This window comes from Lissotriton helveticus, chromosome 3_1 (genome assembly GCF_964261635.1).
Source record: "Lissotriton helveticus chromosome 3_1, aLisHel1.1, whole genome shotgun sequence".
Taxonomy (NCBI): domain Eukaryota; kingdom Metazoa; phylum Chordata; class Amphibia; order Caudata; family Salamandridae; genus Lissotriton; species Lissotriton helveticus.
This window is the reverse complement of record NC_136061.1, coordinates 1,859,487,146-1,859,505,939: the sequence shown is the minus strand read 5'-3', so window position 1 is coordinate 1,859,505,939 and position 18,794 is coordinate 1,859,487,146.

Genomic DNA, 18,794 nt, shown 5'->3' with positions numbered 1-18,794 from the left:
GTCTCCAATTTTGTTTCCTATGCTCCCAGGAAATGCCCATACCACTTCTTTGCTTTTTACCCCTACATGCTAATTAGCGGTCTCAAAGTCCCAAAGCACCTCTCTCTTGTGAGATTGTTGAAAACCATGACATGAGCTGGACATATTTAAATCTAGATAGTCTATTACCAGTTTTCGCACTCCGCACTTGCCATGGCAGCAATTCACCTGCTGATATCAGGTCACCCCACTTGGACAGCCCAGCTTGCTTCAATGGAAAAGTCAATCCATCTTTCAGGCATTCCGGGATCCCTGGGGAATCCCAGCTTGGTGCAAATGCCAAGTAGTATCCCATTTTTAGCACCTTCCTCGCTGCACACCAAAGAATTTTAGGACTTTCAACCTTATTTTTTTAAAGAACTTTTGAGCACCAAATGTATATAGAAAGGCTGTTGTCCCGAACTCATTAATCATTTCACCTAATAGGACTCCCCAGGTGGATCCCCAATAAGCATTCGACAATTTTCAAATTGAAATGCCATACTGTAAAGGTTAAAGTCTCGGAGGGCCAATACACCTATCTGAAGATGGCACCCTAGCTTTTTCCAGGCGAGCCGTATTCCTCTCGAAGGCCAGATAAAACTGGATATTTTTCCTTGTATTTTGCTAATTATTTCCTTGGGGAATTTCAGAGGAATACAATTAAATAGATATGTCAGTTTTGGCAAGATGGACATTTTTACTAAATTAACCCTCCCATAGATAGTTACTAGAAGGTTCTTCCACCAGGACATTTACCGATCTACCTCCGTAGCCACACTGTTTAGATTCCGCAATGGAATCTTATCAATTTGATTAACTATGATAATCCCTAGATATTGTATCTCATCACACATTCTACCTCCCCAACCCTTTAGATTCCAGCTCATCACCTCTGTCTTAGCAATATTCACTAAATATCCGGAAACCTCCCCAAATTCTTTCGTTAACTGCTCCACCCTTGATAATGTTCGGGACAGATCTGAGGTATAGATTATCAAGTCATCCGCATATAGTGCTATTGTACTGCAAGACAGGAGTAAGTAGATAGGGATTATCTGATCATCTTTAATCAAAAGATGCGCCAGAGGTTCAACATAAATATTGAAGAGGAGGGGGGACAATGGGCAACCCTGCCTCGTACCTGTTAAGATCTTAAAAATCTTTGTCAGTGAGCCATTCACAAGGATCTTAGCTGTGGGGAATTCATATAATTTTTTAAGTGCCATAATATAGCCTGTACCAAAGCCCATTGATACCTGAAATGTCCAGAGGAAAGCTAACTAACTAACACTATCGAATGCCTTGGCAGCATCAATGGTAATAACTGCCAGGGGGATCGATCGTTCATTTGCTAGATCTATAGTCCTAATCAGAGATAGTGTTAGTTCTTGAATTTGTCTTTTTGGGATGAATCCCTTCTGGCCTATATGTATTAATTAAGGGGCCACCTTTGCCATCTTCCCTGCCAAAATGACAGTATAGATTTTATAATCTACATTTAACAGGGAGGAGGCCGATATGAATCTGCACTCCACGGATCCTTTGCGAGCTTTAGAATCAATGTTATTGTAGCTACCCTCCATGAACTTGGAATCTGCTCTTCGCACTTGTATATTGAACTAAATAATAATTTCATTTCCGGAACTATATCACCAGTGATTAACTTATACAGCTCAACCGGCAGTGAATCCCAGCCTGCTATCTTCCCGTTCTTTTGATTCAAAAGTTGCTCTCTTAGTTCTCCCTCAGTAATTGGGGCATCCATTATCTATCTACCCTCTGTTGTAAGCACTGGAAGTCCTAACTTCTCTAACCACAGCTTTAGGGCCTCCTCATCTGATAGGACTTCCTCCGTGTATAATTCAGAGGACAGTGAGACCAACCAAGCCTGCATCTCCTCTCCCTTATTTGAAATCTCGCACTAGGTGTTGATAATTAATTCCCCAATATAATTACGTGACCTCTCAGTCCTTGACTTCCAAGCTAACAATGCTCCTGCCTTCTCTCCATATTCAAATAGTTGCATGCGTCCCGCTGCCCACCTCTCAAGGCACTTTGCCTCTAAGTTAATCTTATAATTTAGTCTTGCCTCTTCCAGTTGTTTCATTATATTCTCTACATCTTGGGTGGACCCTGTCACTTGCTGTAATTTAACCTCTAACATCCCCACTTTGTCCCCCAAATATTTTGATTCTGCTCTATCGAGCTTGTTCTTATAGGTGGCCTGGCTTTGTAAAACCCCTTGTGTATATTCCTCGAAGGAATTCCAGATTATTCCTATGGAGGCTGAGTGGGCATTGTCTTAAAAGAACTCCTTTATTCTTTTACTCAAGAGGGTAGACACATCTAGGGGGGATATTCTCAAGAGCATGTGATAATTATCACAAAATTAGCTTAACGCAACACTTCACATCGCAGTCCATCACTGGAAAATAACGTCATGTTAACATTGTATTCTCAACACAGCGGTACCATGCGATAGTCTCCTGATAACGCGACAAATGACCACTTTAAAATCAACGCAACGCTGCAAAAATGCGAAACACAAACGTGAAAAACACGGCGATGTCCCAAACCTCGATACAAAAATCAGCGATAACCAGCTACAGGCCTGCAATTCCCACACGTCATGTTGGGAAATGCACATAAAAAGCAGTGAAAAAAAACGGTGAAATGACAATGTACGAGTACAACCCTGCATCCGTGATGTAGAACAAATGTCCATTGTCCCACATCAAATAAGCATCTCCTCACAAACAGTCACAATGTACATTGACATGCAGTCTGCATGTAAACTGCTCCAATGTGGAAACATACATGGAACACACTATGAAACCGCATCTCCCTTTCACATTGCAGAGGGACAAACAACACCTCCTGCACACAGACATGTCATGTCCATGATCAATCAAGTGTGAAAGCATGGACGAATGCAGGGGAAGTGACTCTCCCTTACATACATGTTGCTCATGTTGTGGGACTTGAGTCACAGGGTGCATCCCTGCATCATGGTGGTACATATTTGATCCCAAAGAAGCCCTGTTGTAATTTGTAGCTCACAAATGACAGCCCATATGTAATGACTTAGGACACATGTGAAATGCCAAAGAGTGGGATTCCCTACTATCTGTGACACACAGAACCGGCATTTTGAATATGTGACACCCTAAACAGCGCTCCGTACAGAGGTGACACACCCACCATCTATCAAATTATGAAATTGTCAGCACTGCATGTCGCACTTACCACTTGTCTGAGTGATGTGCTTGTACAGGTGAGTGACATGTACTCAGGGAATGTGTCTTGCAATGCATTTATTTGCACATGCTGTACCTGTGGTCATTTTGTACTGTCCCGTGATTGCTAAGGATTGTCACAATGTGACGTGCTTATGTGAAGAAACGGTCAATGATGGTGTTCCTATGGGCTATTCCTGCTGCAGTGCAGTGGGGTGTGGTCCACCTGCCTCATCTTCCTCATCATCGTCTGGTGCATCTGGCACTTGTATCCATGGGGCAACGACCATCCTGCACACGATGTCTGGGCTGTACAGCAGCCTTGCACCTGTGATGTCCAGGCACCTGAAACGTGACTTCAACATGCCAAATGTGTGTTCCACAATGCCCCTGGTGGATTTGTCGGCCGCATTGTACTGCCTCTGGTCCTGTGTGTTCGGGCTCGGAGGGGTGTCATCATCCAAATGCAGAGTGCATATCCTTTATCACCTGTGACATTGCAGAGAGACATGAGTCAATCAGTTGTTCTGCATGATGTGTTAGCAGGCTCACTGGTGCATTGGTGTGTGATATGTGTGACTTTGTGATTACTGTTTCACTTGTACAGCTTGTAGCAAATTTGCGGCATCAATTTGTATTACGTAGCCTCATTGCTGCTCCTCATCTCCCCGGGCCTATTTACAATAGTGCTTAGTGCAGTTGCATCAATGGCACTCCTATGGCATACCATTGTCATGCCTGTCTGCGCATGTCCACAAGCCTGACAACGTCACTATGATGTTGTGCGCTGAAGGTGGGCTACCACCTGTGTGTAGGCCTATGGTAAGGATAGGGTGGACACAGATGTAGAGTTCATGGCTGTGTGCAGTGTCAGCAGGGGGCACAAGTAGGACATGTGTGCAGTCGATTGCCCACAACACGTGCGGAAAGCCAGCTATGGCGTAGAAGCCTTGCTTGGTCTCCAGCCTGTTCCTTCGCAGTGTGGGGGAAGTGAAGGTACTGGGGTACCAAGCTGATGATGGCATCCAGGACAGTTGTGAGGAACTTTGATAGGGCTGGCTGTGAGACTCCTCCGACTCTGGCAGTTTTTGGTTGGAAGGTACCAGAGGCCAACAGATGCAGCACAGCCAGCAACTTTGTCTGTGGAGGGATGTTTTTGTACGCTGTTTTGGTACCGTCAGCCTGTGGGCAATGATGTTCAGGATGCAGAGGATAGTTGTCCATTTGAGCCTGTAGTAGGCAATGACATCCTCTGGTGTTAGGTCGGTGAGGCTGGTGTTTTTCTGAAGGTCCACTGTTTTTGTCTGCGCTGCCTCTGTGGTAGTCCAGGAGGTGGTTTGGAGGGCGGGGGGATGGCGGGCCTTGGGGTGGTGGCGGTGTGTGTTGTGGCCCTCTTGGGGCTCCGAGCTGCATGATCAGTAGCTCCATGGCATCTGTTGTTCTTCTGGTGTGGCTCTGGGCTGGGCTCCCTTTTATGGTGCAGGTTGTGGTTCGCCTTTACACCATGTAGGAGCAGGTGTTAAATCTGAATCACTGACAAAATTTTGATTTCACTAAAATCGACCTACACTAATATCGTGTCTTAAATATAGATTACAATTACATCGACACCCTATACTTATTTATAAAATTACTAAAACATCGAGCTAACTATATCGATATACAAAAATCTCGACTACACTAATTTCGACCACACTTATAGCGAAAAACATAATATCGACAGTCAATAATATATATACCACAATACAAAAACATCGATTACCAAAATATAGACTTCAAAAATATCGACATTATCTAAATATCAACTTCTCTAAATTATTCTTACAGTTTCTAGAAACATTATACAAATTAAATAAATTAACATTCTACCCATATAACTAGGTCTATACATACTAAACACTAATAAATAAATATTTCTCTATAAAATAATTATAATTAATAAATACATCTATACAAACAATTAAAACTAACTTTTGTTATATATACACATATTTTTTTTAATATTATACATTTTTTAAACCTATACTATTTAATTACATTATTTATAAAATACTTACTAATACACTAATTCTCTGAATAAACATTTCACATTCAGCAAACTAAAATATTTAAATGAAAGAAATTCAAACTAACCAATAGAAACCCTTTTCTAGGTTTCTAACCAATCACAAACAAACACTAATTAAACATACCCTACATAAAGAGCTAAAAATAAGACTAAAATACCAGCAGAAATTATTCAGCTTTAAGGAAAACTGGACTTATTTCTACTACCCTAAAGATTGTTCTCATACGAATATACTACAAATCAACTAAAAGTAAGTAATCTTATGTTTCTGTATAAAATGTTACATTCATTGCAACCTGGGGTTCATTGTAAATATCTAAAACTGCTTTTCTATCTATCTCTACATATTTCCTAAACAGAATCAACGTTAACATACAGATGAACATTTTCTAGAAAAGTACAACAACAAAGTTGAAAAGTAAGTCTATTAAATGTCCTCTTTAAACACTAAATAAATGCTAATTCAATAGTAAAAATGTTATAACTAACTCATAAACTCCTACTTAAATGTCTAATTATTGTTTTTTATTAAACACATGTTTCAAACACTGAAAAAGTGAAATGCTTGTTTTAAAAAATGCTACTTCTATTATAAATACTAAACTAAATATTCATCAAACCATAACTTTTCTCCACAGATACCTTTACTAATTAAAGCTGCAACATAACAACAAACAGTCTACCATCAACAACTAAAAATTAAAAGTAGGTAAGCATAGAAAACATGCCCAAGTAATAATATTTGCCTTTTAAACACTCACAAAGTTAATATTTCACTTTTCGTAAATTTAAAACAGGTCTTTTTTTATGATATATACATCAGATTAAATTTTGTAAACTTTTTCCTAATAAAACATAGTACCTTACCAAATGTGTTATAAAAATACACATATAAACATTCACTAAAATATGCTTCATTTTCTTTCCACAGACCACTACAATCTATTAAAGCATCAATCCTCAAAAACATCTACTTTGAAAATCTACTACTTTTGAATAGGTAAGTACCCACAAATGTTACATACTTATTTATTTTCTCTTCTAATAAAATGACTATTTCTAATATTATTTAATACACCTTTTCTAGATTTAAGAAACCAACAATGACAGAAGATGCAAGATTTATATCATCTCAGAAAGGGAAATTTTTGTTATGCTATATGGGGTATACTTATACTCAGGAAAAACAAAAAGACCTTAAAGTTAACTGGAAATGTACTAAGTATTATTCTAACAAATGCTATGGGCGTGCAACAACCAGAGAAACAAGTGTTATTAATCCTACTGAACATAACCATCCACCTAACAACTCTGAAATAGAGGTTAGATCTACTCTAGACAATATTAAGGAATTAAGCAAAACATCTGACCTACCAACTAGTGTAATACTTAAGGAATTAATACCTAGAGTACCTAGGAGGCAAGAGGTCAGTTACCAACTATAGCTGCTATAAAAAGAACTACAGCTAGAACCAAAAAATCTAGTAGACCAACAATAGCAACACCTAAAACTTTTGAAGACGTCATAATTCCACCTGAGCTTACCATAACTCATAATGATGAACCTTTTATCTTCTACGACAACAACAACAAAGATAAAAGAATAATAATGTTTGCAACAAACACCAACCTTAAAAAATTAACAGATAGTCAAACATGGATGATGGATGGCACTTTTAGCATATGCCTTAAACCATTCTATCAATTATATACTATACATGGGCAATTCCATAATACCTGCATACCATTCATCTATTGTTTGTTACCAAACAAACAAACTTCTACATACACAGAAATATTAAACAAAATAAAACAAGAAACAAGAGACTTCTTCCCCTAAAAATTATAATAGACTTTGAACAAGCAATGATAAATTCTATCCTTAAAACATATCCACACACATCCATACAAGGATGTTACTTCCATTTTAACCAATGTCTATGGAGACATTTGCAAAAATTAACACTTAGTGTTGAATATGCAACCAATATAACATTTGCATACCAAATAAAACACCTCATTGCCCTAGCATACGTGCCAATAACCGATGTGGCTGAACACTATAATCTTTTAATAGAAAGTCCTTTCTATACACAAAATGAACAAAAATTGGCTCCACTTTTGGATTATTTTGAGGACACCTGGGTGGGGAGACTACACAGGTCAGGCCACAGGCGACAACCTAAGTTCCTAATTCCTTGGTGGAATGTATATCTACCAACCCTAAATCAAGAAGCCAAGACAAACAACGCAGTGGAGGGTTGGCATAATGCCTTTCTATCTTCAACTGGCCGAACAACTCCTACACTACACAAACTACTAACAGCAATACAAAAAGAACAAATTTTCCAAGAGTTAAGAATGGAGCAATCCGTTGTACAATTAAAGCCCAAACTATCAAGACAAACAGCCCAAATGTACCAATATTTACAACAACAAGTACAACTTTACCCCACAACAAGAGGACTAGAATACTTAAAAAGGATAGCCAAAACACTAAACTGAAAATAATAACCCTAAAAAATTCTGGACATTTAAAAAATGCCTTAAATGTAACCTAACCATCTTATTCACAAATTATAAGATTTTTTTTGTCTAATAATTATAAATATTTATTAATTTTTAGCCAAAAAAAATATCTAACTCAACATCAATAGTTTTAAAATAGAACATTTCACAACCCACAACATTTAATAATATAAATGCATTTACCTTTTCACAACAGCATAATTAGCTAATCCAATGGTCCATAACAATCCATGCAGTAATAAATCCACAGCATAAAAAAAAGTGGGCCAATAAAATGCTAAAATACAACTGTTCAAAATACATCCGAAATCCCAATATTTTGATTAATCTGAATCCATCAAAAACCCGAAAACGGTACAAAATGTTAAAAAACGCTCCAGGAAACCCGACAAATAAACAAAGTGTAAAACACATAGCAGTTACAACAACTGAAATGCACTTCTTAAAAAAAAAAACGTAACAGCTCGGAAACGGAAATGGCTGTTTCCAAAAACCGATAAGAGAAAAAAAAACATTCCCACCCACATAAAACTTAGATTAATACATTATTAATAACTAGAACATACATCTATCTTACAACAAATTAACAAAAAGCCACAAACACAAGAACTCCAAGGCCGTTACTGAGAAAACGCTAATAAAATGTAAAAACGTTAATAACGAACTACATACGAAGTTAACCCTAACATAGTAGTCCACAAACAACAAATAACAAAGTACTACCTTCAAATTTTCCTTAAATTAGTTAAAATATAACAAATAGCAATCTTACCTTCTCAGACGTGGAGCAGCTTCCAACAGCAAGCTTGAATCTTCTAAAATGACCTAAAAAGACTAAGAGCGGTTACAAAATAAAACACCCAAATGATAGTATTATCAAAATAATAGTTAAATAAATGTCAAAAAAATGTGTTTTACTAATAGAAATTTGTTAAAACTGTATACATTTTTTTCCTACATTTATGCTATGTATTATCATTTTTTCTAGTACAATATTATTTTGATATTATTGTTTTATTATTACATTCATTATTAATATAGTTTAATATTTAATGTTATAATAAAACAAAACATAATGTGTTTAAAGTTTTAAAAATAAAAGTAGTTTTTTTCATTATTTATATAAAAATTGTTACTAATATTTTAATGTATTAATATTAATATTATAAAATTAATATTAATAAATTAAACATATATAACAGATATTATAATTTAAATATTTTTGTAAAAAATTACATTGTATGATATTAACTATAATTATGATCTATGTTGTTATTTGAAAATATATCTACATATATAACATATATTTCTCACATGTATATGTAACAAATATATTACTATATCATTTAATAACAATTGTGATGTATTATAATTTCTCTTAAAATGTATATACTCTATATATTATATTGTTCAATGTTTTCTCATTTACTATATTATTTACATATACCAAAAATGTACTTTACTGGAAAGGTATCCAAATGTAAAAAAAATTGTGACAAATGAGATTTATTTATTTGTTTAAATTGTATTAAATCATTATTTAAACATGTATTACTTGCTTTATTTACTATATGAACAAATAAAGAAAACATTTGTTTAAAACTGTGTCATTTTGGTCTTTTACCCATTATTAAATAATTACTACCAATATATAAATTTTAATTATTTTTAACTATATATATAGATCTTACATTTTTTTACATATATAATAAACTATTGCTATCAATTTACAATTCACACATAAATATACAATTTATTTTAGTCTATACTGGACACTGAACATAAAACATTTACTTATCCAAATCCAATATAAAGAATATTTTTATTAATACTAAACACTTAATCTATTAAATTAACTATTCCTACTCCAATCTACATTTAATTATGGTATGTGCTGGACACTGAACCTATTTAATTTACTATTCCAACTCCAATCTACATTTAATTAGGGTAGGTGCTGGACACTAAACCTAATTAATTTACTATTCCAACTCCAATCTACATTTAAAAAGGGTAGGTGTTGGACACTGAACCTATTTAATTTACTATTCCTACTCCAATCTACATTTAATTAGGGTATGTGCTGGACACTGGACCTATTTAATTTACTATTCCAACTCCAATCTACATTTAATTAGGGTAGGTGTTGGACACTGAACCTATTTAATTTACTTTTCCAACTCCAATCTATATTTAATTAGGGAAGGTGTTGGACACTGAACCTAGGTAATTTACTATTCCAACTCCAATATACATTTAATTATGGTAGGTGCTGGACACTGAACCTATTTAATTTACTATTCCAACTCCAATCTCAATTTAATTAGGGTAGGTGCTGGACACTGAACCTATTTAATTTACTATTCCAACTCCAATCTACATTTAATTATGGTAGGTGCTGGACACTGAACCTATTTAATTTATTATTCCAACTCCAACCTACATTTAATTATGGTAGGTGCTGGACACTGAACCTATTTAATTTACTATTCCAACTCCAATCTACATTTAATTAGGGTAGGTGCTGGACACTGAACCTCTTTAATTTACTATTCCAACTCCAATCTACATTTAATTAGAATAGGTGCTGGACACCGAACCTATTTAATTAACTATTCCAACTCCAATCTACATTTAATCAGGGTAGGTGCAGGACACTGAACCTATTTAGTTTATTATTCCAACTCCAATCTACATTAAATTTGGGAATGTGCTGAACACTGAACCTATTTAATTTACTATTCCAACTCCAATCTACATTTAATTAGGGTAGGTGCTGGACACTGAACCTATTTAATTTACTATTCCAACTACAATCTACATTTAATTAGGGTAGGTGATGGACACTGAACCTATTTAATTTACTATTCCAACTCCAATCTACATTTGATTAGGGTAGGTGTTGGACACTGAACCTATTTAATTTACTATTCCAACTCCAATCTACATTTAATTATGGTAGGTGCTGGACACTGAACCTATTTAATTTACTATTCCAACTCCAATCTACATTTAATTAGGGTAGGTGCTGGACACTGAACCTATTTAATGTACTATTCCAACTCCAATCTACATTTAATTAGGGTAGGTGTTGGACACTGAACCTATTTAATTTACTATTCCAACTCCAATCTACATTTAATTAGGGTAGGTGTTGGACACTGAACCTATGTAATTTACTATTCCAACTCCAATCTACATTTATTTATGGTAGGTGCTGGACACTGAACCTATTTAATTTACTATTCCAACTCCAATGTCCATTTAATTAGGGTAGGTGCTGGACACTGAACCTATTTAATGTACTATTCCAACTTCAATCTGAATTTAATTATGGTAGGTGCTGGACACTGAACCTATTTAATTTCCTATTCCAACTCCAATCTACATGTAATTAGGATAGGTGCTGGACACTGAACCTATTTAATTTACTATTCCAACTCCAATCTACATTTAATTAGGGTAGGTGCTGGACACTGAACCCATTAAATTTACTATTCCAACTCCAATATACATTTAATTAGGGTAGGTGCTGGACACTGAACCTATTTTATTTACTATTCCTACTCCAATCTACATTTAATTAGGGTAGGTGCTTGACACTGAACCTATTTAATTTACTATTCCAACTCAAATCTACATTTACTTAGAATATGTGCTGGACACTGAACCTATTTAATTAACTATTCCAACTCCAATCTACATTTAATCAGGGTAGGTGCAGGACACTGAACCTATTTAATTTATTATTCCAACTCCAATCTACATTGAATTTGGGTATGTGCTGAACACTGAACCTATTTAATGTACTATTCCTACTCCAATCTAAATTTAATTAGGGTAGGTGCTGGACACTGAACCTATTTAATTTACTATTCCAACTACAATCTACAGCTAATTAGGGTAGGTGTTGGACAGTGAACCTATTTAATTTACTATTCCAACTCCTATCTACATTTAATTAGGGTAGGTGTTGGACACTGAACCTATTTAATTTACTATTCCAACTCCAAGCTACATTTAATTATGGTAGGTGCTGGACACTGAACCTATTTAATTTACTATTCCAACTCCAATCTATATTTAATTAGGGTATGTGTTGGACACTGAACCTATTTAATTTACTATTCCAACTCCAATCTACCTTTAATTAGGATAGGTGCTGGACACTGAACCTATTTAATGTACTATTCCAAATCCAATCTACATTTAATTAGGGTAGATGTTGGACACTGAACCTATTTAATTTACTATTCCTACTCCAATCTACATTTAATTAGGATATGTGCTGGACACTGAACCTATTTAATTTACTATTCCAACTCCAATCTAAATTTAATTCGGGTAGGTGTTGGACACTGAACCTATTTAATTTACTATTCCGACTCCAATCTACATTTAATTAGGGTAGGTGTTGGATACTGAACCTATGTAATTTACTATTCCAACTTCAATCTATATTTAATTATGGTAGGTGCTGGACACTGAACCTATTTAATTTACTATTCCAACTCCAATCTCCATTTAATTAGGGTAGGTGCTGGACACTGAACCTATTTAATTTACTATTCCAACTCCAATCTCCATTTAATTATGGTAGGTGCTGGACACTGAACCTATTTAATTTACTATTCCAACTCCAATCTACATGTAATTAGGATAGGTGCTGGACACTGAACCTATTTAATTTACTATTCCAACTCCAATCTACATTTAATTAGGGTAGGTGCTTGACACTGAACCTATTCAATTTACTATTCCAACTCCAATCTACATTTAATTAGAATAGGTGCTGGACACTGAACCTATTTATTAACTATTCCAACTCCAATCTACATTTAATCAGGGTAGGTGCAGGACACTGAACCTATTTAATGTATTATTCCAACTCCAATCTACATTGAATTTGGGTATGTGCTGAACACTGAACCTATTTAATTTACTATTCCTACTCCAATCTACATTTAATTAGGGTATGTGCTAGACACTGAACCTATTTAATTTACTATTCCAACTACAATTTATATTTAATTAGGGTAGGTGCTGGACACTGAACCTATTTAATTTACTATTCCAACTACAATCTACATTTAAGTAGGGTAGGTGTTGGACACTGAACCTATATAATTTACTATTCCAACTCCAATCTACATTTAATTAGGGTAGGTGTTGGACACTGAACCTATTTCATTTACTATTCCAACTCCAATCTACATTTAATTATGGTAGGTGCTGGACATTGAACCTATTTAATTTACTATTCCAACTCCAATCTACATTTAATTAGGGTATGTGTTGGACACTGAACCTATTTAATTTACTATTCCAACTCCAATCTACCTTTAATTAGGGTAGGTGCTGGACACTGAACCTATTTAATTTACTATTCCAACTCCAATGTACATTTAATTAGGGTAGGTGTTGGACACAGAACCTATTTAATTTACTATTCCAACTACAATCTACATATAATTAGGGTAGGTGCAGTGAACTCTAACTATGTAGAATTTTGTTATAAACTCCCACCCGTATCCCCTATAAAAGCAACATTCCACTCATAAACATTTATAAGTAGTTCTAATTTGAAATTTCAAAATAAAAATTCTAGATTTTACATGTATAATCATATTATTATTTTACTAATTATTAATATCTCTATATAAATATTGTAACAACTCCCCACCCTTAACCCATTGAACACAAGATCCCACTGTGAATTTTAATATTTTTTTTATATTTTCACATTATAAAATAGACATTTGTTATTTCTAAATGTAAAAATGTATTTCAAAATTCTAAATAAATTAATTTGGAATTTCCTTAACAATTTTTTTATTTATACATATTTTTTTCAATCCCCACCCTTATCCCCTATGAACCCAACCTCCCGCTCCAACAATTTTTATAAATTTCCTATTTTCTAAATTCATTTATCTAAATATAAAATTTGCTTTGTGAAATCAACCAAACTGTTTTACAATTTATTATATTTGAATGTTATAATTTTAATACACTCCCTTCCCCTATAAACCCAACATCCCGCTCCTAAAAATTGTATAATTTTTCAATTTAGATATTTCATATATAAAAAATTAAATTTCATATTTCTAATTTTTAATTTCAAAATCAATTTTAGATAAATATATATTGTAATTTTACAATTGTTTTACTTATATATTTTATACACTCACCACCTTTATCCCCTAGAAACTCAACATACCACTCCTACAAATTGTATATAATTTTTATGTTGATATTTATAAATTCTAATATTTTATTTCAAAATCTAATTTCTATTATTTTTTTTTCAAAATATAAATTTTAAAATTTATTTTTTGTATACACTCCCCACCCTTATCCCCTATAAACCCAACATCCCGCTCCTAAACATTTTATAGATTTTCGATTTTCGATTTTCATATTTAAAATTTTAAATTTCATATTTAAAATTTTTAATTTCGAAACCTTTTTTATATTAAAATTATTTATAAATTATTTTATTTTAATTTATATATTTAATACACTCCCCACCCTTATCCCCTATAAACCCAACATCCCACTCCTAAACATTTGATAGATTTTCTAATTTAGATTTTCATTTTTTAAATTTCAATTTTCATATTTAAAATTTTACATTTTAAAATCTATTTTATATGACATTGATTTATAAATTATTTTATTTTAATGTATATATTTTATACACTCCCCACCCTTATCCCCTATAAACCCAACATCCCGCTCCTAAACTTTTTATAGATTTTCTAATTTCGATTTTCATTTTTAAAAATTTTAATTTCATATTTCAAATTTTAAATTTCGAAATCAATTTTATGTGAAATTGATTTAGAAATTATTTTATTTCAATGTATATATTTAATACACTCCCCACCCTTATCCCCAATAAACCCAACATCCCGCTCCTAAACATTGTATATATTTTCTAATTTCAAATTTCATTTTAAAAATTTTAAATTTCATATTTCAAATTTCAAAATCTATTATATATTAAATTTATTTATAAATTATTTTATTTTAATTTATATATTTAATACACTCCCCACCCTTATCCCCTATAAACCAAACATCCCGCTCCTACAAATTTTATATAATTTCGATTTTCATATTTGATATTTCTAATATTTAATTTCGCATTCTAATTTCTATGAAATATTTTATAAAATTTATATATTTTTAATTTATATTTTTAATACACTCCCCACCCTTATCCCCTATAAACCCAACATCCCGCTCCTAAAATATATAATACATTATATAAATATTTTATATTATAATTAAACATTATAGCAAATTTATATAACATTTATTATTAATAATATATTAAACACAATTTTTTTTAATGTCGATATTTTGACATTTCGACATTATATATGTCGATATTTCTATATTCGACATTACTTATCTCGATATTATTTACTATACATTCTATTCGATATTTTTCACAACGATATTTACTACATCGATATTTCTTACCTTCGATGTTGCAAACTCGATATGAGTGCAAATCGACATTATTTACTCAATATTTTGACTGTGCACCGTTAAATCCATGCTGCTAATGCATCTTATTGCATGTTTTGTGATCTTATCGCTGATCTGGCTGGTCGTTGAGAATGTTGCAGAGTGGTGTTTTTGAGGCTTTTTCCACGGGAACGCCTACTCTGCATAACATTAGAATTAGTTGCCAGGGTCATCTGTGGCGATGTTTTTTACGGCTGCAATCGTAGGTAAACTAGTGATATGGGCTGTTTGCACCAGCTTGTGAATGGGGCAATACATTTTTCACCACTTTGGCTGCGGTAAAGTGGCAATAGCTCAGTGATAAGTCCTTGAGAATATGCTCCTAAATTTAATAGAATGGGCCTTTTCAAAGTCCATCTCACGTTATGGCTTGCTCGTACCCCGGTTAATGTTACACAGAACGCAGCGTGATCTGAAATTTGCCCCGGCAGTATATTAACCTCTTTCAATCTCCCAACCCAGACTCTATCCACTAATAGGTAATCTAGCCTGGAAAAATGTTTATATTTTTTGCTATGAAAGGTATATCCCAGTTTTTGCCTCTTTAGGTATCTCCATGTATCAACCAAGAGAATTTCATATAACATATGTTTCAAAGCCTGCCTTGTCCTTGGTGCTTGAGCCTGACTTCCCCTTCTACTGGTAGATCTATCTAAGGTTGGAGTTAATAGAGTAATAAAATCACCCCAGTAACTATGGGTGTGATTACCTCAGCAAGTGTCAGTTGTAAATCTACTATATACTGGGGGTCATCCACATTAGGGCCATTAAAAGCCACACAAACAAATTCTATACCAAAACATCTAAGTCACTAAACCCACCTCCCAGAGCTATCTGTTTTAGAAGAGATTAGCTCGACTCCCCATCCCCGCCTGATCAATACCCCCACCCCCTTACTGTATTGTACTTGATCAGAAGCAGTGTAACTCTCGATCCATCTTATGTTTGTATAAAGTTCTCTGCTTTCAGTTGCGGTTAAATGGGTTTCTTATAAGTTGACTACCTGGACTTTAAAATCATCCTAATATTTCATCATCAACCTCTGCCTGGTTTTTGATCTAAGACCATTAACATTCCAGGTCAACACCTAGAAAATGTTGTCATTTCCTCCCATCTCTATAGGACTTTTTTTCCAGTAATGGCCAAGACCAAATAGTTAGTAATACTGATACGGAGGATTTTTTTCCCCACTGCTTCCCACCCTGTGCCCTACTCCCACCTCTATCAACAATCTCACAGTGGAGAAGTGTGGCTCACTGGTTAGAGCAGCAGACTCTGAAGCAGAGATCGGGCCCGGGACCAGGGTTCAAGTCCCGACGCAGCAGGGTCTTGAGCTCAACGTCCGCGGACTCGATAATTCTCGCCTCGGCGCCTACTCTAATCATGGGTCCTACGCTGCAACTCTGGGCAATAGCTTGCTTAATCTCCACAACGGCCCCTACAACACTGGGATGCCTGGCTTCACCTTGGGGGTGCCCAGAAGGGGCTTCTCACAGGGAGAGCCAGGAAGGGTTCCACAGCGTTATACAGCGCGGGACGCCCCGCTGGGGCAGCTGTGCGCTTTACAAAATACACTACATTTACATGGGAACCCTCCCTTGATTTCCAGGCATATACATGCCTATTGGACAGCCAGAGAGGAGGAGGCATCTCCATAAATAAATAAAAGTGCTCCCCCTGACCCCTACCCCTTGCCCCCCACACTTGTTCAACATTCCTGTGCTTGTGTGATTCCTTAACCTATAACATATATTTCATTCTTAAATTCGAGGACTATACCCGTCAGGATATTCCCATCTTCTTTATAGTATCAATGATGTTGTCTGCCTCTTCCACTGTCCGGAAATTCCGCATCTGGTTGTCAAACATGACGTGCAGCATAACAGGAAATTTCAGTTGGGCTGTAGCCCTAAGTTTTTTTTAGCTCATCCATTCTTTTGCCTTGTGCAATTTTGGACTGTATATGGTCCATTCCTCAAAGCAGCGGTCAAAATAGTTTATTTTAACGTATATGAGAGAAAACTTACATGAATTTTCCTTGGTCTATGTCTCTGCATATTTCATTTGAAAGGATCTTGATGGGCTTGTTGTATCTTACAATCCAAGTTAATGTCTGACCTTTCTTTCGGTACTGTCTCTCTTACCAACTTAATTTAAGGGACTTATTATTGGTCTTTCCTCAGCTTCCGGGATATTCCAGACTCTCAGATTATTTCTCCTGGAGTGGTTCTCAACTCTTTCCAGATCTTCCCTGAGTCCCATATTCTCCTTGACCAACGCTCCCAACCCATCGGTATTTTTTGTGATGTCCTTCCTCATCAGCCACACCTCTTCCTCCAATGCGCTTGTCGGTGCTGCAATGTCGTCTAGTTTATGTGCCAAAGCTGTGCAGGAGGCCTGTATATCTGCTTGGTTGGCTTCTGATGTTATGAACCTACTTCTGATCTCCTCTTTTAAGCCTAAGAGGATGGAGGCCAATGGAGTTTCGAGATGTAAATGCAGTCCCCCTGTCTCTGCAACAAGATGATCCTCCTGTCTTGGCCTTCCTCCACGATCAACCTTATCTCTTACTTCCAGGGTACTGAACCTATTCTGCGTTGGTATCTGGAATGACTCCCCAGCTGATACTCCACATTCACTAGTTACCTCAACACCAACCGTGGCCTCCCAGGCTGAATTAACCTCTGCTGGAACCTCTCCCATCTCAGACTCCTTTTGAAACATAGTTGCTGGTTTCCTACTGTCTGTCCCTGATGTTGTTGTATGGGTCAAAACCTTATAAAACGTTTTAAGAGAGGGGATGATCCCAACCTGGGGGGAGAGATTTTTTTCCCCTTCCACGTGGGCTCTTTCCCAATTGCCTCACTGACTTTCCCGCTCTTAACAGTTTCATTTGAGTTAGGCCAGCTTTGTTAACACCCATCTCGCTTGGGGCTTCTGAGACTAAAGGCAATTATAGATCAGAACTTACCCCTACCAATTTTTCAACAGCGCGGGTACGCAGGGTGTACATGGATATCTTGTCCGGGAGGATACCTGTTTTTGCCAACCACGGTATACTCTTCTCCATAGGGGGACTCTGCTGTATTTGCAGATCTTCTTGTCCTCTTATACAGCCCCACTGACTTTTATTCACAGACTGGGATGCTGCAGTGCAACTTGTATCCAGTGCTACCTTTGCGCTACACTTTCCAGCTTTTTCCCCCCTTCCGTCCAGACAGCTTGTGCTGCCTCTGCCGCTATGCGAAAGGGCTTGCGCCGCCGATCAACGCTGCAGTTGCTCCGCAGCTCTCCCCCACGCCAATGCGGAAATTCACAAAAATTCACCGATACAGGGTGATGACTTCGCCGTTTTTTTGTTATTGATGCATATTCGTGCGGCTGGGAGGGAGCTGTACGCC